At 39.3% G+C, this 27,925-nt stretch overlaps 1 protein-coding gene and 3 long non-coding RNA genes across 6 annotated transcripts in view; 2 read left to right on the forward strand and 2 right to left on the reverse strand.

The window, feature by feature from the left end:
* LOC149610624 (potassium voltage-gated channel protein Shaw-like) overlaps positions 1-27,925 on the reverse strand; it is a 227,563-nt gene that overhangs the window by 166,297 nt on the left and 33,341 nt on the right. The window lies entirely within an intron of this gene.
* On the forward strand, positions 19,197-20,583 carry LOC149610629 (uncharacterized). Of its 2 annotated transcripts, XR_016376840.1 has the most exons (4): positions 19,197-19,616; positions 19,695-19,866; positions 19,977-20,206; positions 20,330-20,583. It is a non-coding gene; the product is annotated as an uncharacterized LOC149610629 (long non-coding RNA). The 2 variants fall into 2 exon arrangements; XR_016376839.1 differs by having other exon boundaries at positions 19,203-19,866; positions 20,330-20,582.
* On the reverse strand, positions 25,380-26,081 carry LOC149610630 (uncharacterized). Its single transcript, XR_016376662.1, has 2 exons — positions 25,572-26,081; positions 25,380-25,497 (listed from the first exon to the last, which is right to left on the reverse strand). It is a non-coding gene; the product is annotated as an uncharacterized LOC149610630 (long non-coding RNA).
* On the forward strand, positions 26,951-27,263 carry LOC149610631 (uncharacterized). Its single transcript, XR_016376841.1, has 2 exons — positions 26,951-27,080; positions 27,155-27,263. It is a non-coding gene; the product is annotated as an uncharacterized LOC149610631 (long non-coding RNA).

Here is a 27,925-nt window from a genome sequence, read left to right on the forward strand (position 1 = left end):
GAAAGTAGCAAACGATTCAATTCGAGCTCTCGCCCAATAACAGGCAGTTTTAGCTACGTCATTTTGAACAGATTTTTCAGCCCTATAGTTGACCTATGCTTAACTCGAAGCTAAACTACTGGCCGTACTGTTCTTGTTCATTTCTTCGTACTAACTCGAATTGAAGTAGGACGGCTTAAAGGGGGGGGAATTGGGGAAATGGGTATGACCTCACCGCCTTTCGACTGCTTATTCGTAACTTTTTGTTTTACTGTATGTACGTTTGTCAATGGTGGATTGAATTTAACAATTCTAATGTTTGACACAATTCCCTGTAAAACAATTACGCTTAGCATTTCCAAAATCCGCGTTTATATAGTTTGCTCGCAGAATTGATTTGATGGAAATGTTAAACCACTTAATAATTTTAGAAAACTGTTAACCATTTCCGACCTTCTGCTTCATCCAAAAATATAATGCTTAATATACCAGGATTCTTGAGAACGGAAGATCCAATTTATTTTAACGAGTGCTAACATTGACTTTCACAAACGTCACCCATTCCGTTCTTTCCGGATCGAATGAAATTAAATTATTATTTCATCTTCAATTAATTAATTAGGGTGCACTGTTTACAAATGAGATTAAACCAGTTTCGGTCGCAAATGAGTGGGCAGCTCCGCTGAAACCTTTTCAGGTACGATCGGGAATTCTCTGAAGCGTCTTCAGTTTCACCAAATATTTATTCAATGCCTAGTTATCTAATATTAATTGAACTCGAAAATTGGTTGTTCGATACATTTCCTGGTACGAGGTGTTTTTTCATACTCGTCGTAATTATATGTAATAGAAGCAGCCTAAACTAACAAGAAATTAAAATTTATTGGCATTTGTTTGTCCTGAATCTATCGTCAAATTACGCATTCATATCCAAAATAAATTTTAAAAACCACACATGAAACCCGTATCTAAAATCTTAAATTTTCATGAATTTAAATGCTAAAATTTATTTTTGAAGATATTTTAAGATATTTATGGTTTCAACTACAAAGTATTATTTGCTAATTTTTATGAAAAATTTTACGATTATTTTACAAAGCAGCGACTTTTGATTGACGATTACTACAAATCACGCAACTGGTAAATATAAAAACTCATTTAAACCCAGTGGGCTGGGGTTTTTTTTTTAATAAAACCAGGTTTTTTTCGAACCATGATTCACCTCACCTCACGTACTTTTTAATATTCTAAAACAATTGGGGTTCATATAACCAAACCAAACCTAACCTTACCTAATACTATTGAGGTTCAAAAAAAACCTAACCTTACTTTACCTGACCTTATTCTACTGAGGTTCAAAATAACCAAAACAAATCTAAAATAACCTTACATGACCTAATGCTACTAAGGTTCAAACAACCAAAACGCATCTAACCTAACATTATCAATTAACTAGCGGTGAAATTTACACAGTTCATCTTAATCTTTTGCACTTAAAGGGACTGTAAAGTGGCCATCGGCGGGTGGGTTAAAATTACTTGAAATAAGTCACAAACACCACGTGACGCCAAGTTCCAAAGACTCCAAATGGAGTGGAATTGGACACCTAGTAATTGGTTTTTGCTTGATTGCAGCGCCAATTCCCTGAAGAGGTGTTTTCGAGATAAAACCAATTAAGCTTCTTGGAACCACGCCTTTCTTCAGTCACGTCCCTGTGACGTATTTCAAATAATTTTTAGCTACCCGTCCATGCCAACTTTACAGACCCTTTAACTGGACGGGAAAACAAATGCAACTCAGTGCAGTGCTCAAGAAGGAAATTTTACACGGTGGAAAACACTGCTTTTTTCCCTCCCTGCTAAAATGAAGATTCCATATTCCATCTGCTCTTATCGCTATCACGCATCGTCTATTTTTGAAATCAGTAAACTTAAAATGCATTTTTTTTTGTAGTTTAATCGGCTTTTTTCTTCTATGCCTAAGTCGTCTTTTGGAAATATTCCTTTCATTCGGAGAGTACCACGCCCAAGAGATTGTCCCCTTTATATTTTATATGCCTGGCTTTTTCGTGGTCTCGTCTAAGTCGTCCTTTCACTCGGGTCACTTGGGTGTGCCTCGTTATTCAACTACTCTTCTCTACGTAATCCATTGGGAATTTTTAACTTTTTCATAAACTTAGACTTTAGAATGTTAACGACTGTAGTGCAATGTTTTTCTTTTTTGGTTTGTTTTCGTCGCACCTTTTTGTTGAAAATTATTATATAATGATTAATTTCCATCTAAAAATACACCTTTATTAATTTTACAATTTTAACCATAAAGTTGAATGACAAATCATGATTAATTTTTGGCACCACTAATTACGTGCACTAACCTTAACCATGTGGATAGTTTTTTTTAATTTGTGTAAACAATAACAAATTAGTTAAAGGAATGGAAACGATCGAATTTTCTTCATTTATTTTAAATAAAAACTATTTGAAATTGAAACTTCTACTTCACATTGTCGTACTGTACATACACTCCCGAATTTAATTTCTCGTAACATCTTCAATATTTTAAATATTTATCATTTTACGTGTTCTTTCGGATAAAATTAGTAAATATAAGTCGAACCACTTTCTTTAACATTCATTGCAAAATAAGCTTGCCCATAGGAAAGAAAAGACCATCAATGTGTGCAAAATTGAATATATTCTACATTGCCGGTAGACCCTTGAATATATGACCTGATACCCATCCATAATGTTAATCGAAAAAACACAGATTTTCCCTAAATTTCCCATAGAAATAACATGGGGTTTTGGTGGTCCTCTCCATCGAATAACTTAAAAACTACAGCGCAGTTATGTTTCAGAATACTTTCAAATTAACAAGTACTAACTATTCAAGAAACTTTAATTGTTCTTGAAAAAGCGTAGGTATGAAAATTTTACAATTAATTTAGAGCAAATAAATCGATTAACAGTAAAATAAGTTGATTGAATTAAGTAGTGATTAGGGATTAAATTAATAAAAATGATTAAAGAAAAATTGCAATAACTGTACTTCAGTCAATTGATAAACCTCACTCATATCGTTTGATTTTTCGGCCTTGGTCCAAACCAATTCGGTTTTTTTTTCATAATTCTCTATGGCTGTGCGATTTGCCACTGTTTGAAAGACAGTGCCCCCAAATTACGATTATTCGCGTCGTGAAGACCATCACGGATGTCTTATCTTAAGAACCACTTATATACACATGTGCATGAGGACATCGATAACCAACCCCTCGGTTCTGGCATCAAAGTTTCTAGGCCAAGCCTATCATCTCAAGCTTCCACACTTTCCAGGTGAACTGCAATTTTAGAAAAATCTACTGTCCTTTCTAACAAGAGAAATATGAGGTTTGGAAAGGTATAAAAGAGGATAAGGATAAATAGTGGAGGAAAAAGTGTCCAACCAACCAGTTGCGTAACCGTAACGACAAGATAACTCAAACTGGAAGTTTCTAAAGCTAATAGGGCGGAAGAAACCCTATCTGTTTCGGAGGTTTTTACCAGGGGCTTTCGAGAACAAAAGGCAAGGTTCGTAGAACATGAAAGCAGAGGACGGTGTATCTAATTCCATTATTTTAGCGCAACTTTACCGGCACGGATATTTGTAGCGACATTAATTGGAGTAAAATGAGTGCTCTAGTTAAATTGCTTGCATGGGATTCTTTGTCCGATAAATGCAATTTATGCAGCTAATAAAAATCATTGTCTACCCATTTTCTCAACGTATGTAGGCAGATTTAGTGGGAGGAATTAGACTTATCATTGTGTTTGACCCATTTTTCGTCACGAGTAATTTATCTCCATGCTCGTTCACGTTGCCTGACCTATTGTTTCTACCAACTACAGTAGAAAGACGTCGGAAAAATGACGCTGCACGGATAGTGTTCAAGCCCGGCCCACAAAACCCGAGTAGAAATTAACATGGATAAAATAGGACACAAAGATTCCTATAGCAATAACTAAAAGTCAATTTTTCATCACCCATAGACCATAGATTATACTTTGAACAACGAAAGTCTACGGTTGGTGACATTGCAAAAAGGGAAATTTTTTTAAATCTAAACCCACTACTACCCTACCAAGTAAATTGATTCGAACTACCATCAGATTAAATGTAAGCATTTGATAACCCTCATCCTCTATCTTAATAGTTAAGACAATGAAAGGGCCAAATTTTTGAATCAGGAATTCATAAGCTAATAGAAATCATTGTGTAGTCATTTTATGAACGTATCTACTCGGGCTTCAAGGGAGGAGCTAGAATAATCGTTATTTATGATAAATTTTGCGTCACGAATAATTTATCTCGCTTTGCTACACCACAGTCAACTGGGTCCGCGAGTTTATTTCCCATGAACTAGGAATGTAAGCAGACGACCAATCAATGAAATCACAGTTAGAAAAAAGTCAGAATTATGACGCGTGACGGAGAGCACTCGAGCACCGCCCACAAAACGCGTACATAAATTACCTGGTTGAATTATTAGCAAGGTTAGCACCAACTTTCCCTTTAATATTCTACTAACCCTTCCGGAGAAGAACTAGCACGTTAAGCTTTTGCCTTCTCGGATATAAAGATTTTAGCAGGATCGTCTTCCTCCACATAAAAAAAAGTAAAAGAGCTTTGAGGGATTTTTAGCTGAAAGACACACAGAGGGTCCCGTAATTTCGTTAGAAGGTTAAGGGGAAATTCGTAGAAAAGGATTGAGAGGGATGGTACGTGATGGTGTCGTTTCTGGCTCTTTCCGGATTTGTTCCAATATCCATCCCATCGCATCCATCCCGAAGTTTTTATATACCTCAACAAAACCGGATGCACTGTATTTTTTTTAATGGAAAGATAATTTAATTACCCATCAGGACGTTGTTTTGGTGATTTATTTCAGATTTAGTTTTCTAAAAATGCTGTATTTGTAAAGAATCACTGAAGATGTAAGGCTTTGCTTGACTTACAATTAATCGAACGTTATCAAATGAATAAGTTTGATAATTCTATGTTTTTTTGTAACAGATACTTTTACCAGAAGTGAGATGAGACTAGAAGTGAAGGGCTTTAGCATTGGTAGTAGATCCTGGCACTAGTGAACAAATTTGAGGATTTTATGCCGCTTCCATCGCGCCTACACTACAAAGAAAAAAATTGGCCGAGTTCCAAAAACATTTCCTACCCCCTTCCCCTCAACCTAAAGCGGCGGAACACGGGCGCGGCTCCTTGAATCTAGTTCGGCCGTCTACCGCCACGAGCATCTCACGTTTTGGAGGGAAAATTCAGAAACCGCTACTAGAGGGCCAACCGTTGGTGTGTTATCAAGAATATTCACTTTCGCCGAGTGAAGAATTTGGTTAGCTCAGTACTTCTAGTCTCATCTCACTTCTGCTTTTACTAACAGCAAAAGAGTATAATACTTCTCTTCAAAAGAAGTCTACCTCAAGCGGGGCAATGGTAACACGATTCTCTCCAACATCAGAGCAAGATTGCTAAACCGAATCACATACGCGATAAATAACTCCATCATTACTCTATTAGCGCTTAACTATTTGCTATAGCTCGCTTGTGTATTTTTGCCCCACGTCAAGACGAGGTTTGTGGGTTGATTGTTGACGATTTAGTATGCCAAACAGTTATAGAATTCACTCCACGATGCGGTGCCCATCTGAAGTTTGATGAGCAGGAGAGCAAACAAAAAAGGGTGAGCCTGGGAAGAATCATGTTCCATTACTAAAGTATTAAGTGGATACAGAGTGTCATCCTTCTTCTATCATTCCCTTCTGCTAATAGTCGGAAAGACGATGAACCAAATGAAAGAAATACATATTCTATGAATATACAGTAGACATGAATCCAACAACCTCAAGAAAAGAAAGGAACAGACTTTAAGCTCTCTTTTAGGCATTAATTAAAAGACTTTTTAAACTCCTCAAAGGTTCTCTCTTTTCCTATATGTAAAGCAGTCCTTTTTACCTCTTTGTCCGACATAAATGTGGCGAACAGAGCCAAGTCCGGCACGAGCATCGTAATTTGTTCGTGAATAAAGAGACACGTAAGTTTAGATCGAGGCACGAATTAATTTGAGAAAATTTCCAAAGTTTTGAGTTGATAAAACAAAGCTCTTTTCATAAATATAGCAGTCGTGCTAGCAAAGATTTTTAACGAAACTCAAAGCAAATTGTTGAAGTAAACCACGCAGCAGAGGAATTGGGCATATACGTTAATACAAATTATATTCAATTCATCTTCAGATGTGAAAGAATATTCTTATTTCCATGCTAATTTGTTCACCAAAGTTTGGTACCGGCTAAAAATAAGACTTGACGTTAAGCACACTGTACACCTGTGATTTCCTTTGTTTGCTTTGTATTGATGCCGTGAACGTAATTACAAAATGGTCAATTTTTTAGGAAAAGGAAACTAAATCATAACTGATCATTCCCCAAAGAAATCCCGTTTAATTTAGATGATCGACGGATAATATTTTATTTGGAATTTACACCAAGATCGTAGATTTATGACATACATATCAAAACTTCGAGAGAGCCTTTAAATGTTACTATAAGAGACGAAAAAAACGTGTTTTCTCTCATGACGTCATGGTTATGTTCATAACTGAAACTTTTATTTTTCTGTCAATAGTTCGAGCTCCGCGTTTTTTTTTTGTAGTTTTTTCGATTGAATCGGCATTTATAGCTCAAGAAGTTTACGTCCATCGAACTGCGTGATCGAGTGGACTATGTCTGAAGTCAATGTTAAATCTTCCATTAACGGTAATGCTAGGTTAATAAGGGTCTCTCTACCATTCATGCACCGAAGTCTCAAGATGGAACGAGGTATTTGTTGGACAACACGTTGCTCTTCTCCAAACAAAAAAAAAAGATTTCTTTTTGAAGGCTTAATCCCATTATCCTATCTAGATGCGAAAACGAGCTTGCCCTGGCATTTGTGAATTAAACTGTACTTAAGACTTAAGTCATGCTAGAGATAGCGTGAATTGCAACACCGAAAGAGATGCCATACCATTATAAGGAGTTCTGGTGACGCGTATGTGATACATGTACATACGAATTTCTGAGTTCGCTAACTTGTTCTTCAACATTGGTTTTCGCTTATAAATGTTGAGGCGATAAATTTTATACAAATTCATCGCACGCCAGGTTTTTACATGACAGGTGGAAGAAGTTTCATAAAAGTCAAAGACGATATTAGATTAACCATGAACTAACAAAACAAGTCAGGTTATTTTCTTGGTTTCAAAAAAAAAAAACTTTAAGGTTCAAAATGAACTTTGTAATTAGGAAAATTCATCTTACCATCAATGTGACAATTGAAAATCATTTTGACTTTACGATTAATGTAGTACCAGCCGTAAAGTTTGTTCAAATAACTTTACTCAAAAATAGTTTACCGGGTACAAGAAAAGCTAAAAAACAAATGCTCACATTCTTTCACTCAGCGATATCCTGTTTCGGAGTGAGCAAAGTTTTTTTTGGAAATGTCAAACTACCGTAAGAGTGAGCAGAGTTTTTTGGAAAGGTCAAACCACTGTAAGTGAGAAGAAAATCCCACCTTCCGATGTTTTTCGCGCGTATTTACGTCGGAAAAGAAGTGAACCAGTGAGATTTACAAAGAGAATACTAGTTCAAGAGTATTGAGGTACAATGTAGCGACATCTTCTCTCAATTACTATGAATAGGTCGTATCACTAAATCGGGAATCTACATTGTAAAAGACTACTTCCTCACCTTACTATCTCCACTGAAATTCGTGTAATTCAAACAAATAAACAAGGCTTAACAACCTGTTTCAATTTATATGCCACCCGCTGAATTAATCAAAACTGACTTTTTTACTACTATTATGTGGTAAGGTAAAATAAATCTTCTTGAACATCAAAATTAGGACTCCTCGTTACGTTAGTCTTATATGCCCTTAAAGTGTATAGTTACCCTGATAGAATCTCCAAACCCACCAGGTAAAAGACTTATAGGCTGAATTCTAAGTAGCTCTAAACTTGTTTGATGTATTGGCCGGGATTAACGTTTAGTCTTTTGAATAATGGGTTTAATCTTAATGCATTCGCGTTTTCACAGTTAATCTCCTGTATTTTTGCGAAGCCCTGTTTTTGTATTATTAAATGGAATACATTCGATGACTTAATATGCATATGCAAATGCGAAGAAAACGCATATTCGTTACTGAATTTTAAATGTTCCAAGGAAATTGTTGACTTTGAACCACTCAAGTACTTATTTATTTTGTGGTTAACGTCAGTGACCAAAAAAAAATTAAACCAAGTCATCAATGTGGCTAAGTTTTATAATCGAATAAAAAAATCGATAGCCCAACAGTTGAGAATGGATAAATATAAACCTAATTGTGCGATCCTTAATGTTTCAAAAGTTTTATAAGATGTATGTACGTGCACACCATCTCAAATTAGATCAGCTCCGGTTTAGACCGAATATATTGAGCTAACGTAATTATAAATGTCGGTCCAAGAGAGGGAAAACGCTTAGTTGGCGCAATCATTCGTAATTGACTTTTGTACCTCTCGGACATTCCTGTTAAAGAGTTTCTTTCTTCTAAATAGCTCTCGAGAGACGGGAGATCTTTTACGACTATAGTCGCTTGATGCCCTGTTAAAAGGCCCAATGTTTTTTCTAAACATCCGTTTCTTAAACCTTCCGTGACTCAATTGTGGCTCCCTTCTTTTAGGCTTAGTGATAATAAAAATACCTTAAGTAAACAATGGTGGAAGAAAAATGTTGGCGATCATGACCGGGTTGGGATTTAGGCTTACCGCTTAAGTAGAGAAAGATGGTGGCGAAAGTGCCATTCGAATCTGTACATGATCTTGGCTCCGAAAAAATAAAGAAGTCCGCGATTCGGTGAATACTAGGGCCACGTATCGCCATGGTCTATTATTTCGCCTCCGTTCTGCACGTATAGATGTAGGTTTGTCTTTCCTTGAGGGAGGGGGCAAAGGTTAGTGGTTAAACAACGTGTCCCTGCAGAGTTTAAGAACGTCTCATTTAAACTGGCCAAGTACTTTTAATTTTGATTATTACACCTTGCAATAAATTACGAACTTTTTTAATAATTCCAAAAAATATTTTATGCCTGGCTATTTGTAAATTTAAAAAAATATATGAAGATTTATCTGAAAGTTCGAAATGAATCTCCATGAGTAATTATAAAATTTTACCCATGTTTATATTTAGAAAAGACTCAAGGGTCACGCTTTCTTAGATAAAGAACGGAACTTCACGTGGTACAATTCTTTTCCAGTCGCGTGAAGTACGAAAATCCTTTGTGGGTGAACATTTTCACCTTCAAGATGAAAATTAATACGTTGACTTGTTGGAATATTTCAATTTATTAATAGGATCTTTTGATCTAGGTGTAGTACGTTTATTAAAATTTTGTGGGATAGTGCAAAAATCTAATATATTTCATAAAGCTATGAGCTTAGTATTCAGGAAAATAACAGATTATTTTCCGAGTTTCAGCTTCCCGTTGCATTTAACAAGTTCTAAATTATTTCAAAATTAAGACACCGAGAGTTCAAAGTTTGGAAACTAAAGATTTTATCCGCAAATACTTTCAAACAGTTTGTATTTTATATTCTGTATACAGAGCCTAGTGTTCTCGTCGCAAAATTACATTATGGAACAACAACTAAAAATAAATTATTTGCCGGGCAATAAATTAAAAATATTGATTCAATCAACAACTCCAATGGAATTTATGGGCAGTATATGCTTATTCAGTTCTGTATTTTCATTGCATTATACATCGGCACGTTTTACTCAAAGGGATCTTGCATATTAAAAATGACAAACAAAAATAACTGATGAAGTAAGAATAGCGCAGCTAGGTGACACTTGTTTCGCGTTCCATCTCAGCCGACAGCAAACAATCACTGCTATCTGCGGTATACGAAATAGTGTAAAACTAGAGTATGACTACTAGCGTAAGTAAGCAGGCAAACCGAATTAAATTTAACGAGTGCACATGATTAAAGTCACGAAACACCAAAATTTTCTATCAACGCCCTGAATGTCTCAAAATCGGAGGAAAACATAACGTAATATTAAACTAATGTGCTTATTGGTCGAAAAACAGAAGCGTAGGGGTGCGTCAAGAAGCGCCGCTAGAGGCAGTGCAAGCTGGTTAGCCTCCCGCGTGTAGTGAACTCTGGCTCCATCTGGCGTTGCCTCTTGACGAGTCGGAAGAAACCCCTCCGTTACGCGCGTTGTTTCTCTACAAGCAATTACGTAATGTTCTATAGAGAAAAATAGTTCGCGTCGTAAACATAATCACAGGGGTTATTCACTTTTAGATTACGCGTAATTATTTTAATACAATCAAAAGGTACATAGTGCACATTGATTTTGACGAACAACTGGCCCCATTCACAACAGTACTTCACTTTCTCTAAATTCTATTTCTCTTTGATAATACCAAGTCAGTACACTAACCTCTCTGTGTAAGGTAATTTACAACATGTGAACCCAACCCAAAATAATTCTGAAGACATATTCATCACTCAAGCCTTTCATTAGCCAGACAGACAAACACATTGTTGATACATCGTCTCGAATTTCAAAACACAAAATGTTACCATAGTATAGACGTATAGCGTGGTTAAGTTAAGCGTTAGGGGCGCGTTCCCTTTCTCACTAAGCAACAACATTAAGGGTGCCGAGAATCGCTGATAGTTTCCGAGTGTTTATCTATTAACCCTCATCTCGATTCCAGCCGCCTTATACCTGAATTATTTAAGAGATATATTCACACACGCCGTGGAAACGGACACGGAGTAGGTGAACGCTGGCAGAGGGGAGTTAAATAAATGACCTTCCCAGTTTGACCTATTCTGTAATGTTACTAACCCTAGAAAGGGCGTTGTCTTTTTATAGTCGATCTCTGTATTTTTGACAATATTTCTCTCGCTATCAAATTCGAGCTATCGGGTGGACTTGCTGTTAAAAATGATACTTTGTTGGACCATATGGCACGGGAAACATACGACAATTTCTGCTTCTTATTGAACTTCCCTATACTCTTTATATTTTTTTCGATTTATAAATAAATCATAAATCTCATATTTCTTATGCAATGGAAAATTTTAAACTTAAAAAGAGTTAGACAATGAAATTTTAAAAATAAAATGATTGCAATGTAAAGATGAAACCTTCGACATGTGGGCGGATACTCAAGTATTCACGATGCTTGGGTCATGATGACGTCAATATAAAGATATTATGCTGCCTTCCGTATCATTATAAGAATAAAATGATACAAGAAATAGTTTTAAAATCTTATTTTAGCCCACGCTTTTGGTGTCTTAATGACGTCACGACCTGAGTGACGGTTTTAGTTTGGGGGTCGGGGAGGGGTGCTAAAAATTAAAGTATTAATTCGTTAATTAAATTAATAAATTCCGTTACATAGAGATATGTAAAATTGCCAATTTATAATCTGTAAGTCAAAGTCCAGACTGGCTAACTGATAATCAATGCCCAGCCCAAACCGCTTTACTTAGAAGGCTGAAATTTTGCAGGAATGTTACTCTTCAGTAGTAGGCACGCTATATGAAAAATTTTTCCAATAGGCATCCATATTGGAAAATGGCGTTCAGAAATGTGTAAAAACTTTCTTTATGGAATAAACTCCGTGCAATTCAACATATTTCTTTAATATTTAGTACCCTGGATTCCTAAATCCTACAGATGGTCTTTACATCACATCTTTTCTATAACCTATAGACCGGCTTTATGGCTTTTGAGGTTCGATTTTTCGTCAGCCTTTTACTTGGGTTCCATACAATTGACATTTTAAAACCAAAATTAGCCACTTTTCAAAAAATAAGGCGTTGCTCCTTTTAAAACTGGCTTTTCTATTTTGAAGTCGTTAAGTCAGATGCAAACTGAGATTGCATCCGTTTTTAATATGGGAAATATCGCACTTGTACTTCCGCGCTTGCATATAGTTTAATCAAAATACAAAACGAAGTCAATTTCTTTTCTCAACTCAAGCGTACAGGTTCTCGGTCAATTTTTATATGGCTCATTTATTACCAAAAATATATTAAGATTACGTAATCCATTTCAACTTATATTTAAATGTCAACGTTTGACATTTGCTAAGAGGCACAGTAAATTAATTTGAATGAAGAGCGAGAGAGTCATTTCCGATGAATATGTGGGGAGAATTATGGGTAAGAACTAAAATGTTCTCGACCCTCTACGACACTATTTAGCTAATTAAATGCTCTATTAATAACGTCCGGTTGTATTGATTCTGGAAGCTACGCTCCGCTAACCACTAACATAGGTTGACCTCTCGGGCTTGTCCATTAAGAAGGACAGACACGCTGTGGGGACTTTTGCAGAAAGTAAAATGTGAGACCTCGCTTTGAAATATAGCCCCGTTGGGTTGAGGAGGTGAACCAGAGACCAAGGGAGATATGGAAGGGTTAGTCGGTCGGCGTTTTGAATTGAAAGAGATTAATTCAAAATTATCAAGTATCATAAATTTAATTTACTAGAAATTTCATCTATCATTTTACTGACGTTAAAATATTAAGTCATATTTCTAGAAATTCCCATAAATTAAATACCGTGAAAAGTGCAAATGTTCATCTAATGAAGTTACTTTTAATTATGGCCGATTTTAAAGCCATGACGTCACTTCTTAAATACAAGTAAAGCGTTTAAAACACGCTGCTTTTCAATATTTCGTCACATAGCAAATGAAATGTTAATGTTCTTTATTGCATTCGTGAAAATTTCAGTTTAATCCACTTCAATTCGCATACAGTTCAAGGGGTCAATGATATCAAATTTCAGTTTAATCCACTTCAATTCGCATATAGTTCAAGGGGTCAATGATATCAAATCGATTGAAGAAATTATTCTCTTTATGGTTTTCCTCAATTAAGCCGTATGACTAATAAGTCTGCTAACGGAGAGATCTCTTGATTTTCAATTCACCCCTGTGGGGAAACTTCACCGCAATGCGTTTCGACTTGAGTTAGTGAAAGCTCAAGGAAAGGCGAAGGCAGAAATTTCTTCAATTTAAAGTTAAGGGCTATTTTCAAGATATTTTTAGTATTATTTTCTATTGGGTTTATTTATAGTACATTTTAAATTTACGATAACTAATTAATATCATCGAGAGCTCTTGTTAAGGTTGAGTTTCAGAAATTCTTGCGTGCAATATGACAACTCAGGGTGTGGAAAAATTAAACGAAAAATTTATGATCGGTCCCTTCGTATTTTAATAAGAAAACTTAAAACTGGATATTTCTACTAGTGTAACCAGAAGTAAGATGAGACTAGAAGTAAAGAGTTCTAGCATTGGTAGTAGATCCTGGCACTAGTGAACAAATTTGAGGATTTTATGCCGCTTCCATCGCGCCTATACTACAAAGAAAAAAATTGGTCGTGTTCCAAAAAATTTCCTACCCCTTCCCCTCAACGTAAAGCCGCGGAACATAGACGCGGGTGCTTGAATCTAGTTCGGCCGTCTACCACTGCGAGCGTCTCACGTTTTGGAGGGAAAATTCAGAAACCGCTACTAGAGGGCCAACTGTTGGTGTGTTATCAAGACTATTCACTTTCGCCAAGTGAAGAATTTGGTTAGCGCAGTACTTCTAGTCTCATCTTACTTCTGGTGTAACTAGTTCTAATGAATGTATCGCAATGTATTTTCAAGAACTCCTATAGTTAAATTTACACCGAAACTACCCCAAATGTTGTTCAGTATTGGTGCACCACAGAAAGAACCATTACTCCATGCATAAAGAACAATAAATCAAAGGAGCGTTGTATAATGCCTGAAAAGCAATGATTTGAAAACGCTTGTATATAATGTGGCAGTTAATAAAGGGAAAGTGGCAGTTAATAAAGGGAAAGCGGCAGTGAATTAAAAGAAATAGGCAATAGTGAAATAAAATGGGCAGTACGTTTCATTTCATGCAATGAACTTCGCAGTTAAATACCACCATGCAGTCAAAATATTGTTAACATTTATTATTTAGTCATCGAACGATAAATGCTTTTTTAAGACCTTTTGGACGACCTAGTTTCCGTTTTCGCCCGAAATTTGTTTCGATAAACCATTCCATTACTGACATGGATGAAGAGTTATTTACAGGGCATAGAGTGCGTCAAGAAGCTCCGCTAGAGGCAGTGCGAGTTGACTTGGTTCGCACGTGTAGTGAACTCTGGCTCCATCTGGCGCTGCCTCTTGGCAAGTTGGAAGAGATCCCTCCGCCACCCCCCGGCAAGTTGGAAGAGATCCCTCCGCCACCCCCCGGCAAGTTGGAAGAGATCCCTCCGCCACCCCCCGGCAAGTTGGAAGAGATCCCTCCGCCACCCCCCGGCAAGTTGGAAGAGATCCCTCCGCCACCCCCCGGCAAGTTGGAAGAGATCCCTCCGCCCCCCCGGCAAGTTGGAAGAGATCCCTCCGCCCCCCCGGCAAGTTGGAAGAGATCCCTTCGCCCCCCCGGCAAGTTGGAAGAGATCCCTCCGCCACCCCCCGGCAAGTTGGAAGAGATCCCTCCGCCCCCCCCCGGCAAGTTGAAAGAGATCCCTCCCCCCCCGGCAAGTTGGAAGAGATCCCTCCCCCCCCGGCAAGTTGGAAGAGATCCCTCCGCCCCCCGGCAAGTTGGAAGAGATCCCTCCGCCCCCCGGCAAGTTGGAAGAGATCCCTCCGCCCCCCCGGCAAGTTGGAAGAGATCCCTCCGCCCCCCGGCAAGTTGGAAGAGATCCCTCCGCCCCCCGGCAAGTTGGAAGAGATCCCTCCGCCCCCCCGGCAAGTTGGAAGAGATCCCTCCGCCCCCCCGGCAAGTTGGAAGAGATCCCTCCGCCCCCCCGGCAAGTTGGAAGAGATCCCTCCGCCCCCCGGCAAGTTGGAAGAGATCCCTCCGCGCCCCCGGCAAGCTGGAAGAGATCCCTCCGCGCCCCCGGCAAGTTGGAAGATATCCCTCCGCGCCCCCGGCAAGTTGGAAGGTATCCCTCCGCCCCCCGGCAAGTTGGAAGAGATCCCTCCGCCCCCGGCAAGTTGGAAGAGATCCCTCCGCCCCCCGGCAAGTTGGAAGAGATCTCTCCGCCCCCCGTCAAGTTGGAAGAGATCCCTCCGCCCCCCCCCCCCGGCAAGTTGGAAGAGATCCCTCCGCCCCCCCCGGCAAGTTGGAAGAGATCCCTCCGCCACCCCCCGTCAAGTTGGAAGAGATCCCTCCGCCCCCCCGGCAAGTTGGAGGAGATCCCTCCGCCCCCCCGGCAAGTTGGAAGAGATCTCTCCGCCCCCCGTCAAGCTGGAAGAGATCCCTCCGCGCCCCCGGCAAGTTGGAAGATATCCCTCCGCCTCCCGGCAAGTTGGAAGAGATCCCTCCGCCCCCGGCAAGTTGGAAGAGATCCCTCCGCCCCCCGGCAAGTTGGAAGAGATCTCTCCGCCCCCCGGCAAGTTGGAAGAGATCTCTCCGCCCCCCGTCAAGTTGGAAGAGATCCCTCCGCCCCCCGGCAAGTTGGATGAGATCCCTCCGCCCCCCGGCAAGTTGGAAGAGATCCCTCCGCGCCCCCGGCAAGCTGGAAGAGATCCCTCCGCGCCCCCGGCAAGTTGGAAGGTATCCCTCCGCCCCCGGCAAGTTGGAAGGTATCCCTCCGCCCCCGGCAAGTTGGAAGGTATCCCTCCGCCCCCCGGCAAGTTGGAAGAGATCCCTCCGCCCCCGGCAAGTTGGAAGAGATCCCTCCGCCCCCCGGCAAGTTGGAAGAGATCTCTCCGCCCCCCGTCAAGTTGGAAGAGATCCCTCCGCCCCCCGGCAAGTTGGAAGAGATCCCTCCGCCCCCCCGGCAAGTTGGAGGAGATCCCTCCGCCCCCCCCCCCCCGGCAAGTTGGAAGAGATCCCTCCGCCACCCCCCGGCAAGTTGGAAGAGATCCCTCCGCCACCCCCCGGCAAGTTGGAAGAGATCCCTCCGCCCCCCGGCAAGTTGGAAGAGATCCCTCCGCCCCCCCGGCAAGTTGGAAGAGATCCCTCCGAACCCCCGGCAAGTTGGAAGAGATCCCTCCGCCACCCCCCGGCAAGTTGGAAGAGATCCCTCCGCCCCCCCGGCAAGTTGGAAGAGATCCCTCCGCCCCCCCCGGCAAGTTGGAAGAGATCCCTCCCCCCCCCGGCAAGTTGGAAGAGATCCCTCCGCCCCCCGGCAAGTTGGAAGAGATCCCTCCGCCCCCCGGCAAGTTGGAAGAGATCCCTCCGCCCCCCCGGCAAGTTGGAAGAGATCCCTCCGCCCCCCCGGCAAGTTGAAAGAGATCCCTCCGCCACCCCCCGGCAAGTTGGAAGAGATCCCTCCGCCACCCCCGGCAAGTTGAAAGAGATCCCTCCGCCACCCCCGGCAAGTTGGAAGAGATCCCTCCGCCCCCCCCGGCAAGTTGGAAGAGATCCCTCCGCCCCCCCCCCCGGCAAGTTGGAAGAGATCCCTCCACTCCCCGGCAAGTTGGAAGAGATCCCTCCACTCCCCGGCAAGTTGGAAGAGATCCCTCCACTCCCCGGCAAGTTGGAAGAGATCCCTCCACTCCCCGGCAAGTTGGAAGAGATCCCTCCGCTCCCCGGCAAGTTGGAAGAGATCCCTCCGCTCCCCGGCAAGTTGGAAGAGATCCCTCCGCTCCCCGGCAAGTTGGAAGAGATCCCTCCGCCCCCGGAAAGTTGGAAGAGATCCCTCCGCCCCCCGGCAAGTTGGAAGAGATCCCTCCGCCCCCCGGCAAGTTGGAAGAGATCCCTCCGCCCCCCGGCAAGTTGGAAGAGATCCCTCCGCCCCCCGGCAAGTTGGAAGAGATCCCTCCGCCCCCCCGGCAAGTTGGAAGAGATCCCTCCGCCCCCCCGGCAAGTTGGAAGAGATCCCTCCGCCCCCCCGGCAAGTTGGAAGAGATCCCTCCGCCCCCCCGGCAAGTTGGAAGAGATCCCTCCGCCCCCCCGGCAAGTTGGAAGAGATCCCTCCGCCCCCCCGGCAAGTTGGAAGAGATCCCTCCGCTCCCCGGCAAGTTGGAAGAGATCCCTCCGCTCCCCGGCAAGTTGGAAGAGATCCCTCCGCTCCCCGGCAAGTTGGAAGATATCCCTCCGCCCCCCGGCAAGTTGGAAAAGATCCCTCCGCCCCCCCCCCCGGAAAGTTGGAAGAGATCCCTCCGCCTCCCCGGCAAGTTGGAAGAGATCCCTCCGCCTCCCCGGCAAGTTGGAAGAGATCCCTCCGCCTCCCCGGCAAGTTGGAAGAGATCCCTCCGCCTCCCCGGCAAGTTGGAAGAGATCCTTCCGCCCCCCCGGCAAGTTGGAAGAGATCCCTCCGCCCCCCCCCCCCGGCAAGTTGGAAGAGATCCCTCCCCCCCCCGGCAAGTTGGAAGAGATAAGGCAAGTTGGAAGAGATCCCTCCCCCCCGGAAAGTTGGAAGAGATCCCTCCCCCCCCGGCAAGTTGGAAGAGATCCCTCCCCCCCCGGCAAGTTGGAAGAGATCCCTCCCCCCCCGGCAAGTTGGAAGAGATCCCTCCCCCCCCGGCAAGTTGGAAGAGATCCCTCCCCCCCCGGCAAGTTGGAAGAGATCCCTCCCCCCCGGCAAGTTGGAAGAGATCCCTCCCCCCCCCGGCAAGTTGGAAGAGATCCCTCCCCCCCCGGCAAGTTGGAAGAGATCCCTCCCCCCGGCAAGTTGGAAGAGATCCCTCCCCCCCGGCAAGTTGGAAGAGATCCCTCCCCCCCGGCAAGTTGGAAGAGATCCCTCCCCCCCCCCGGCAAGTTGGAAGAGATCCCTCCCCCCCCCGGCAAGTTGGAAGAGATCCCTCCCCCCCCCCCGGCAAGTTGGAAGAGATCCCCCCGGCAAGTTGGAAGAGAGATCCCTCCCCCCCCCCCGGCAAGTTGGAAGAGATCCCTCCCCCCCCGGCAAGTTGGAAGAGATCCCTCCCCCCCCGGCAAGTTGGAAGAGATCCCTCCCCCCCCGGCAAGTTGGAAGAGATCCCTCCCCCCCCCGGCAAGTTGGAAGAGATCCCTCCCCCCCGGCAAGTTGGAAGAGATCCCTCCCCCCCTGCGAGTTGGTTGCTATGCAAATAATTACAGGAATGGAATATTGCTCAGAAAAACTCTGAAACCCGACTTGCTATCAAAACCTGCCACAATAGCAGTGAGGATCTCCTAAGGTTCAATATTTCTAGCTTCACACCACGCAATCAATTGAGTCATACTTATTATCCGTGAGCTTGGCTTACTACTTTCCTATCATTCAAGGCAGCTGATTAGTGGGGTTTTGTGGTAGTTTTATATTTAGAGTTACTAAACTTTTGAAAATCTGGTTAGGTTTCGTTATTTCCTGATCCGATAAAAGCATTATTTGAGGCTTAAGGATAGGACTAATGCTTACGCTGATCCCTGTTCTACATCGTTGCCGAAGAACTGTACTCCGTCACAAGAACTTGGTAAAATGAATTTTGCAGCCTCCGTGCAAGTTTTACCGTGTAATTTACATAAATAAAATTCTTCACTTTTTGTTAACGTTCCGGGACCTCTTGTACAATGTTTCAGAAATATATCAATTTACAGAGCAAAGATTTGGGAATGTTTCCTTCAGTCCATTCTAAATGTCTCCGTTTCTCTCGATGCAAAACCGCTTCGGATGGAATGTCAACATATCGTCATCCGGAACAATAAATCCGGTTAAGTGCATTACAGTAATTTAGTAAGAGAGTTAATTACGAGGTAACTATGATAAGATATCTCATTACAACACACTTTTATTGCATAATATCTAAGCTCATGGGAATTACATGCTATAACGTTTGGTATCTTGTTCAGATTCTTAGTTGACTTACTTATCAACAACATTAAACAAGAAAGTGTGTCACCATTCTTGTAGCATTTCTGCGGTATTTCTGTCCACAAAACTTCCACCATTAACTTGGCTTTGACAGTTGCAGCTCAAAATACCATGTTTTCTTTCTCTTTCCTTCCCACATCTCGAAATGTGACTAATAAGTGTTGTTTGATAACCAGATTTAAGACTAAAGCTGAAGGAACGACTGCCCTTTAACGTAAAAATATTGGTTTAAAACAACAACATACGAGCGCGTGTAAGTTCAATGAGACAGTATTAACAGTTTTCTTAATTTACCCGCTTACTTGCTGAAGCATTTATCAATATTCTGAGAGAGCGGTTGCTCTCTTAGATAAGACCTCATACTGCGTTTAATGTATAAGGGTGGTTTTTTGATTCGATGTAACTTTTTTCCTATCATGGTTACTGCTTTGAAAAAATTCCACTGAACTAAAATTCGGACACTTAATATGTGGTTAAAATTTCAAAGAGATCCCTCTATTAGTTTTCTTCATAGAAAATAAAGTTGCTAAGGGTGGTTTTCATTTCCATAAAAAAATTAAGACATTTTGGCAAAAAAAGGGAAATTTTCCCATAGGAATAACATGGGAAATGTTTGCTGTGATGGCCAAATTGACTCGAGCATTTTTTGAAGACTATTTATTCGATAGGTCTGAAAATGGTTTTAAATGAAAGGTTGAACATTTTTCTGGTGCCTTTCGAAGTTTTATTGAAAACAATTAATATTAAGTATTACTTTTTGTATTTTAAGCACATACTTAAACTTACGACCTTTTATTCTGTTGGACTTACGTGGTTTAATCCTAGCTAAAATCATAGAGAAACGTACTGTTGGACTTACGCTGTTTTACCGCTAATAGAGCGACTGAGCGAAGATTTTTGTTTAGACAACGCGTGTGGCTATGCCGAGCTTAAGGCGAATTTTTTAACTTTTCACATAAAAGAAGGGGTTAATTCGTCCTCATTTTATTTTAATTTCGTAAGTTAAACCTTATTATAATTTAATACAAAAGAATTTAAATTTAGGATTTAGCCGATAATTTTTAAATTGACTGATTTCACTTAGCCTCGGTCAAAATTTAAATACAGCTGATTGTATGTAGAGACTAGAGACCAATTGGCCGTGTAGCGTACGTTTTAAGGTGTTTCACCTGGTGCCATCGGCCCACGATAGCCGCTAATTAGGTAATTTGTTTAAATTAAATCAATTTTTGTTGTTTAAAGTAGATTAATGCAAAAGACGCACAAGGGTTCGTTCCCTGGTTTTTGACTGTTGCCACCAGCCAACAGTTACCGCTACGAACATACCGTTTTTACTGGTAAAATAAATGATAGATTCAATCACACTATCAATAAACCCTGTCACCAAATCATACAATATTTTTAAATGACGCTTTTCCAATAATTCTTATAGGTTAACAATTTAAATTTTAATTATTTAGTGCTTATTCTAACATAACCTCAAAACAGTAAACAATGGCCATTTTTCCAACGATAACTGTGCAGATTATATTTGGTGCCACCGATAACCACTATGTAGATCATTTTATTGCTTTAAATTAATGGTAATATAATTGAATAATTAAATCACACGATCACTAAACCCTGTCAACAAACCAACCAATGTTTTTTATCCCGGCTCTTGCAATCATTTTTATTAGGTAACAGTTGCGTTTTTAAGTACTATTTATAACCGCTATTTGGAATTATAAAAAAATGTCTTGGTTTGGACCAAGGCCGAAAAAACAAACGATATGTGTGAGGTTTATCAATTGACTGAAGTTTCAGATATTGAAATATTTTTCTAGTTATTTCTATCCACTCAATCTTTAATCAATATTTAATTCAATCAACTGATTTTACTGTTAATCGATCTAGTCCCTCTAAATTAATTGAAAAAATTTCATATCTACGCTTTTTCAAGAACAATTACATTTTCCGAAAACATTTTATCATGAAATTAATTATTTTGAAGGGAGTACGTGTTGAGGGATTAGTATTGAATATTTGAAATGTTCTACTGGATGTCTAAAAAGAGCAAGCGAACTTTGGTATAACTCGAATGGAAAATGTAAATATTTAATAGATGCCAAAGCAGGGTGTTGCGCGAATTTATACATTTAATTTCGTATATAGAAATTCTTCATTTCTATTGCCGCCTCTATGAAGGTAAAGTTGCACTGGAACTTCCATTTCCGTACTTTAGAATTTCTTGGTCATAACTCAGTCTTCATTTGAAACGTCACCACCCCTTTCTACATTGTTGGCGCTACTTTTACACCGGTTACGTATTACGCGTAATCATTTTAGCAAGCGCAAAGATCAGGGGCGAGGTGTATTCTCCCTCGCACCAAGGGTCATCGCCAGACGGTGCCAAAGTTCACTACGGGCAGGAGGCTAGTCAACTAGCACTGCCTATAGCGGTGTTTCTAAGCGAGCGAGAGAATGAGAGAAAACACCCCAATGGCGGGATCACACCTGTGTTTTAGTTTCTCTGTATGTAATTTCCAAAATGGTCTACTCACTTACAAATGTACACCGATTACACTGAGTGATCGGTCGTTCGGGCGCTAGCGAGTGTCAAGCCATAACCATAATCATTCATGTACACGAATGTTTTATAGTGTTGGGTTAATAAGGTTGGTGGGCAAGTCCGGAGTGTCATGTACCGTTTACTAATGTGAAAAGGTTTCGATCTATTGGCTGAGTGTGTTGCGACGGCTCAGATGACCCATACACTGGAACCACTGGTTATTATAAAACGCCATATGTTGGGAAAATAGAGGAAGGGAAGGGGTGTCGGAGTTAAATGTGACCTTCTTGGCATAACTAGTAGTGAATGATGTGTTTAACCATATTATTTCCGCGGGAAATGAATATAACAAGTCATTGGTACTGAGAAGTATATCTGTTTATGTGATCTTTACCCTTTACCACACAGCATAAACTTTTGCTTTGCCTTAAGTAGACGACATTCACTGTAAACGACAGTTATCAACAATTTAAAACAGATTTAAACTTCTTTTGGTGCAAACTTGAAAATTTGTCAAGCCAGCAACAATTAAAACTATGTCGGTCAAGGTGCTTACAAGTTAGTGATCATCGACACGAAATCCCTTCAAAATAATTAATTTCATGATAAAATGTTTTCGGAAAATGTAATTGTTCTTGAAAAAGCGTAGATATGTAATTTTTTCAATTAATTTAGAGGGACTAGATCGATTAACAGTAAAATCAGTTGATTGAATTAAATATTGATTAAAGATTGAGTGGATAGAAATAACTAGAAAAATATTTCAATATCTGAAACTTCAGTCAATTGATAAACCTCACACATATCGTTTGTTTTTTCGGCCTTGGTCCAAACCAAGACATTTTTTTATAATATCTGTTACTTCAGTCTTAATGTAATTAAATTTTGAATAATTATGTTTGCTTTACCGTCATACCATTGCACTCTAAAATATAACGGTTCATTCAAACACCATTTATGCTGTTTTTTCCGGTGCCAAAAAAGACATCATTTATGGTGTACTTTAACCCCATTTTTATGATCAATTGACGCCATTTTCTAATATTATTTGCAAGTATTAAGGAAATATTAGGCATTTATGCACCATTTACAGTGGTTTTTAACATCTTTTTTAGGCAATCTGTTGAACTTCTAATATTACTTAGTTTAATGGTGTTAAAAGTAGGGAAAAAGTACGCTACCTATAACACATTATTAAACCAAGTCAAGTGAAAAACTGTGAAATAGTTGTTAAATATTTTTTTTTCCATATTTAGCACCACGTTTATGGTGTAAAACAAACCCGTTAATACAACATTTCAAGTCCCTGTTTACCCATTTAAAGACCCTATTTCCCCCGTTTTAAGGCCCTATTGACCCATTTAGGTCTGATTAATTTATAAAGATTGAGTGGTTACGTAAAATGAGCAAAAATCCCATCTATTTTGTAAAACATTAAGCAAAATTTATAGTTTAGAAGAATGAAAAATTTTTAAGTCGCAGAAATGGACCGTTATAAAGCGATTCGCTTATTTTAATTTTTAAGTCAAATTACGTAACACTGTAACGAACTTAAACGAAGTTTGAACATAGAATGAGTTCCCAAAAATAATTTTCTAACGTAATATAGTGCCTATATTATTACATATTATTAAAAGCAAATATTTTTATTTTTAAACGCTGTCAACGATAAAACGTTTGTTATTATTGAACTATTTTTTTATTAAATTTATAGCATTTATAGGATAAATACTTCTACTATTAAGAGGCACAATGCTTTAAATTTGTGTCTCAATGAAACGTAACCTAACTAACATATGCCTTACCTAACCCGACCTATAAAACAAGCAATATATTCAACGTTTTTAGTTGAAGGACCTTGAAAAATAAACGATTTTTTTTTGGAAAAGGCCCGCGTTCACGCGTTGTTTAGTAATGACCTAATATTAAATATCGATTTGTAAAATAAAAATAAAATTTTTATGCCATGAAATATTTTCCAATAAGCAATAATTGAAATGGGGGTAATTATGGACTTGAAATGGGGGTAAATATGGACTTGAAATGGGGGTAAATATGGACTTGAAATGGGGGTAAATATGGACTTGAAATGGGGGTAAATATGGACTTGAAATGGGTGTCAATATCGACTAGAAATGGGTGTCAATATCGACTAGAAATGGCTGTCAATATCGACTTGAAATGGGTGTCAATATCGACTTGAAATGGGTGTAAATATCGACTTGAAATGGGTGTAAATATCGACTTGAAATGGGTGTAAATATCGACTTGTAATGGGTGTAAATATCGACTTGACATGGGTGTAAATATCGACTTGACATGGGTGTAAATATCGACTTGAAATGGGTGTAAATATCGATTTGAAATGGGTGTAAATATCGACTTGAAATGGGTGTAAATATCGATTTGAAATGGGTGTAAATATCGACTTGAAATGGGTGTAAATATCGATTTGAAATGGGTGTAAATATCGACTTGAAATGGGTGTAAATATCGACTTGAAATGGGTGTAAATATCGACTTGAAATGGGTGTAAATATGGACTTGAAATTGGGGTAAATATGGACTTGAAATTGGGGTAAATATGGACTTGAAATGGGGGTAAATATGGACTTGAAATGGGGGTAAATATGGACTTGAAATGGGGGTAAATATGGACTTGAAATGGGGGTGAATATGGACTTGAAATGGGGGTAAATATGGACTTGAAATGGGGGTAAATATGGACTTGAAATGGGGGGTAAATATGGACTTGAAATGGGGGGTAAATATGGACTTGAAATGGGGGGTAAATATGGACTTGAAATGGGGGGTAAATATGGACTTGAAATGGGGGGTAAATATGGACTTGAAATGGGTGGTAAATATGGACTTGAAATGGGTGGTAAATATGGACTTGAAATGGGTGTAAATATCGACTTGAAATGGGTGTAAATATCAACTTGATATGGGTGTAAATATCGACTTGAAATGGGTGTAAATATCGACTTGAAATGGGTGTAAATATCAACTTGAAATGGGTGTAAATATCAACTTGAAATGGGTGTAAATATCGACTTGAAATGGGTGTAAATATCGACTTGAAATGGGTGTAAATATCGACTTGAAATGGGTGTAAATATCAACTTGAAATGGGTGTAAATATCGACTTGAAATGGGTGTAAATATCAACTTGAAATGGGTGTAAATATCGACTTGAAATGGGTGTAAATATCGACTTGAAATGGGTGTAAATATCGACTTGAAATGGGTGTAAATATCAACTTTAATTAATAATATAATAATAATCCTCATTTAATTGTAAAGATTAAAATGGAAAATTGAGACTGGTTGAAAGATAAATTTAGTTTTAATTTTAATTAAATAAGGTATCCATGAATTGAACCAAAAAAATCGTGTTTTGGGTTAGTTTCACCTTAATTTTATTTAAGTTTAAAGGTTTATCTCGATTAAGTTTAGTTTAAAGGTTTATCTCGATTAAGTTCAATTTAATTTAAAGGTATATCTCGATTAAGTTCAATTTAATTTAAAGGTATATCTCGATTAAGTTCAATTTAATTTAAAGGTATATCTCGATTAAGTTCAATTTAATTTAAAGGTATATCTCGATTAAGTTCAATTTAATTTAAAGGTATATCTCGATTAAGTTCAATTTAATTTAAAGGTATATCTCGATTAAGTTTGATTTGAAGGTATATCTCGATTAAGTTTGATTTGAAGGTATATCTCGATTAAGTTTGATTTGAAGGTATATCTCGATTAAGTTTGATTTGAAGGTATATCTCGATTAAGTTCAATTTAAAGGTTTAATCTTGATTAAGTTTAATTTGAAGGTATATCTCAATTAAGTTCAATTTAAAGGTTTAATCTTGATTAAGTTTAATTTAAAGGTTTTAGGCTTAATTGAGTTGAAATTAATGATGGATTATGGTTTGGCAATATTGATTTAGCTTATAAATTGAGCTTGTTTAGATGAGTTTTTAATTAGTTCCAACACATAGCCCCGTGATAAATTTGCGGTAACGTGAAGATTAACAATAAAATATGTTGTACTGGGGAGCCCGTTACAACGGATCACTACAAAGGTTACAATGTTAATGAATGATGTGATTCCATAGTTTCGCTTAAATACCAGTAATTAAATCAAATACCTAAACAATTCATAGCAATTCTGACATATAAACAAACAGCAATGAGGACTGTGGAAATAGCGAACGTAACCCTCTGTTTCCCACATGGTTACGTTGACTAATTAAATTACGTAAAGACAATGTTCTCCTGGATTAACCAGCACCACTGTTACTTATATTTCTGAATTAAACAATCCTCTCTTGGTAACAAACAATTTATAAAACGAAATATCATATACGGACTGTTGCAACAGGAAAAAATTGTTTTAACGAATCATGTCGTCCTCTACATTGGTTGAGTTTCAGGAATTATACCACACACCTTCTGAATTAGTAGCATTTTAGTGAGATTAACAAATACTAAAACCCTGTATACCTCAAAGGAATGTTGAATTAACTGCTATAGAAACAGTTATTGTAACGGTTGCGGAGCTTCTGAAATTTTAATAATACTTCTAAAATAAAATAAAGATAAGTCCTTCAAGTAGCAGCTCTTTTTCTACAACATACTGAAGAGTAAAGATCAAGAAGCATCACTATTATTAAAATTATCCAAGTCTGTAAACCAAAAACGTTGCAACATAACCTTCAGCTTAAAAACGTGACGAGAGCGTAAGCCAAACTAGACGACACTGGAGGCTCGGAAGCTGGCTAAGTGTAACTGGGTTCTCCCGAGTCCCGACTCCGAGAATCCAGAATATATACAAATACAATACATAAGCAACCTAAGCCTTGGTCTTAAATAACATCCAAAAACCAATATCTTATAATATAATGAAATCAATTACCTTTAGTTTTATACCTGGATTGCTTTATTAAACAAAATTTCGACCTGATAGCAAAGTGTTTCTTAGCAAGAGTGTTACAGAAAATTTATAAAATGAAATAAATATTTTAAGCCGGTAAAATACTAAACAAGCGTCGACTGCTCAAAAACAAGTTAAACCATGGAGCCTGTATCTGTTTAAGATTCAGGCTCCATGGTTCAACTTCCACAGAATGAATCAAACTGAAAATGTCAACTTAACTTGTTATTAGGCACAAAGCTAGGCCCTCCCTTGTTCTCAATATGCTTGATAATTGAAGAAATGGGTATCAGCGCGCTAACAGGTTAACCTGACGTTTAACTCAAGAGCTGTATTTCCGTAATTAACTAAAATTAACATACTTAGACTTAATTGTTTCTGATAATACTAGCGGATCGCACACCCTGAATACTTAATTGTTAAATTAAGAGTATTCCGAAAAGTAACTTCGCTCTAGTTTTTCGGTTAGTGGTGGCTAAATATCACGAAAAACCCCATGTTAATCTCCATAGGAAAATTGGCAAAAGCATGTGAATTTTGCTTTAACGTTACAAAAGAGTATCAAGTCATATCTACAAGGGCCTACCGGCCCTGTAGAATAAACCTTTTTGTTTAAATTAGATACATTTTTGATGTGTAAAGTAGATTAATTCAAACTACGCAGAAGAGTTCATTCCCTGGTTTCTAGACAAGGGTTACCGCTACGAAGATATGTTTTTTGCTGGTAAAATAAATGATAGATTCAATTCAATCACACTATCACTAATCCCTGTCTCCAAATCAATATTTTTAATTCAGGCTCTTCCAAGCGCGAAATTACAAATTACAGTGTGTTAATTAATTAATATAAATTTTGGATAAATATGTAACACACTATCATTATTAAATTTCTGAAGAGAGGAAAAAAGGTTGAAATTAATTTTTTTAAATTTAAAAAGCAAATTTGGCTCGGAAAAAACCCAGCGCCAGAAGCCTGGCTTATAAAATTTTCACAAGATGATTCGTTCAAGAATGTCTAGAATTAAGTCGCATCAGGGATAGATAGACTTTTTTAAGACGGAATGGGTAACAGGGTTATTCGGGTGCGCGTCCTAGTCCACGACCCCCTTACCCGTGACGGGGGGTATGAAAGAAGAGGCGGGTCTTATTTTCATTATGGCGTTGTATGTATATCCGGGTCAAATAAACGTCGTCTGCCAAGTTGGAATGGATTGGGCTCCGATTGTAATTTTTGAAAGAACATTGTTTAAAAATGGAAGTAACACAAGACATAGGGCTTGAAACCAAAACACATTTTGAAATACGATTTATTTCTCTTTGATGAAGTTGTAGTGATGCTTTAAAAGCCTTCATAGATATTACAACACGAACAGGTTTTAACCAAACACTAAGCTCACAAAACTCCTGGCCATTCACTAAGCCTTGGTTAACTTCATCAAATTCGCTTACAAAATTATGAGGATAGTAGACATGATTGGCTTTAGAAAGAATTAGCGAACACTTTTCACCCTTACAGATGTACTCCAAATCCAAAACACCGGCAATAAATTCCCTACCTCTTAATTGCTA

Source organism: Phalangium opilio, unplaced genomic scaffold, assembly GCF_054372755.1.
Source record: "Phalangium opilio isolate 3A_F unplaced genomic scaffold, DU_Popi_V2 ptg000329l_1, whole genome shotgun sequence".
NCBI classification, from domain to species: domain Eukaryota; kingdom Metazoa; phylum Arthropoda; class Arachnida; order Opiliones; family Phalangiidae; genus Phalangium; species Phalangium opilio.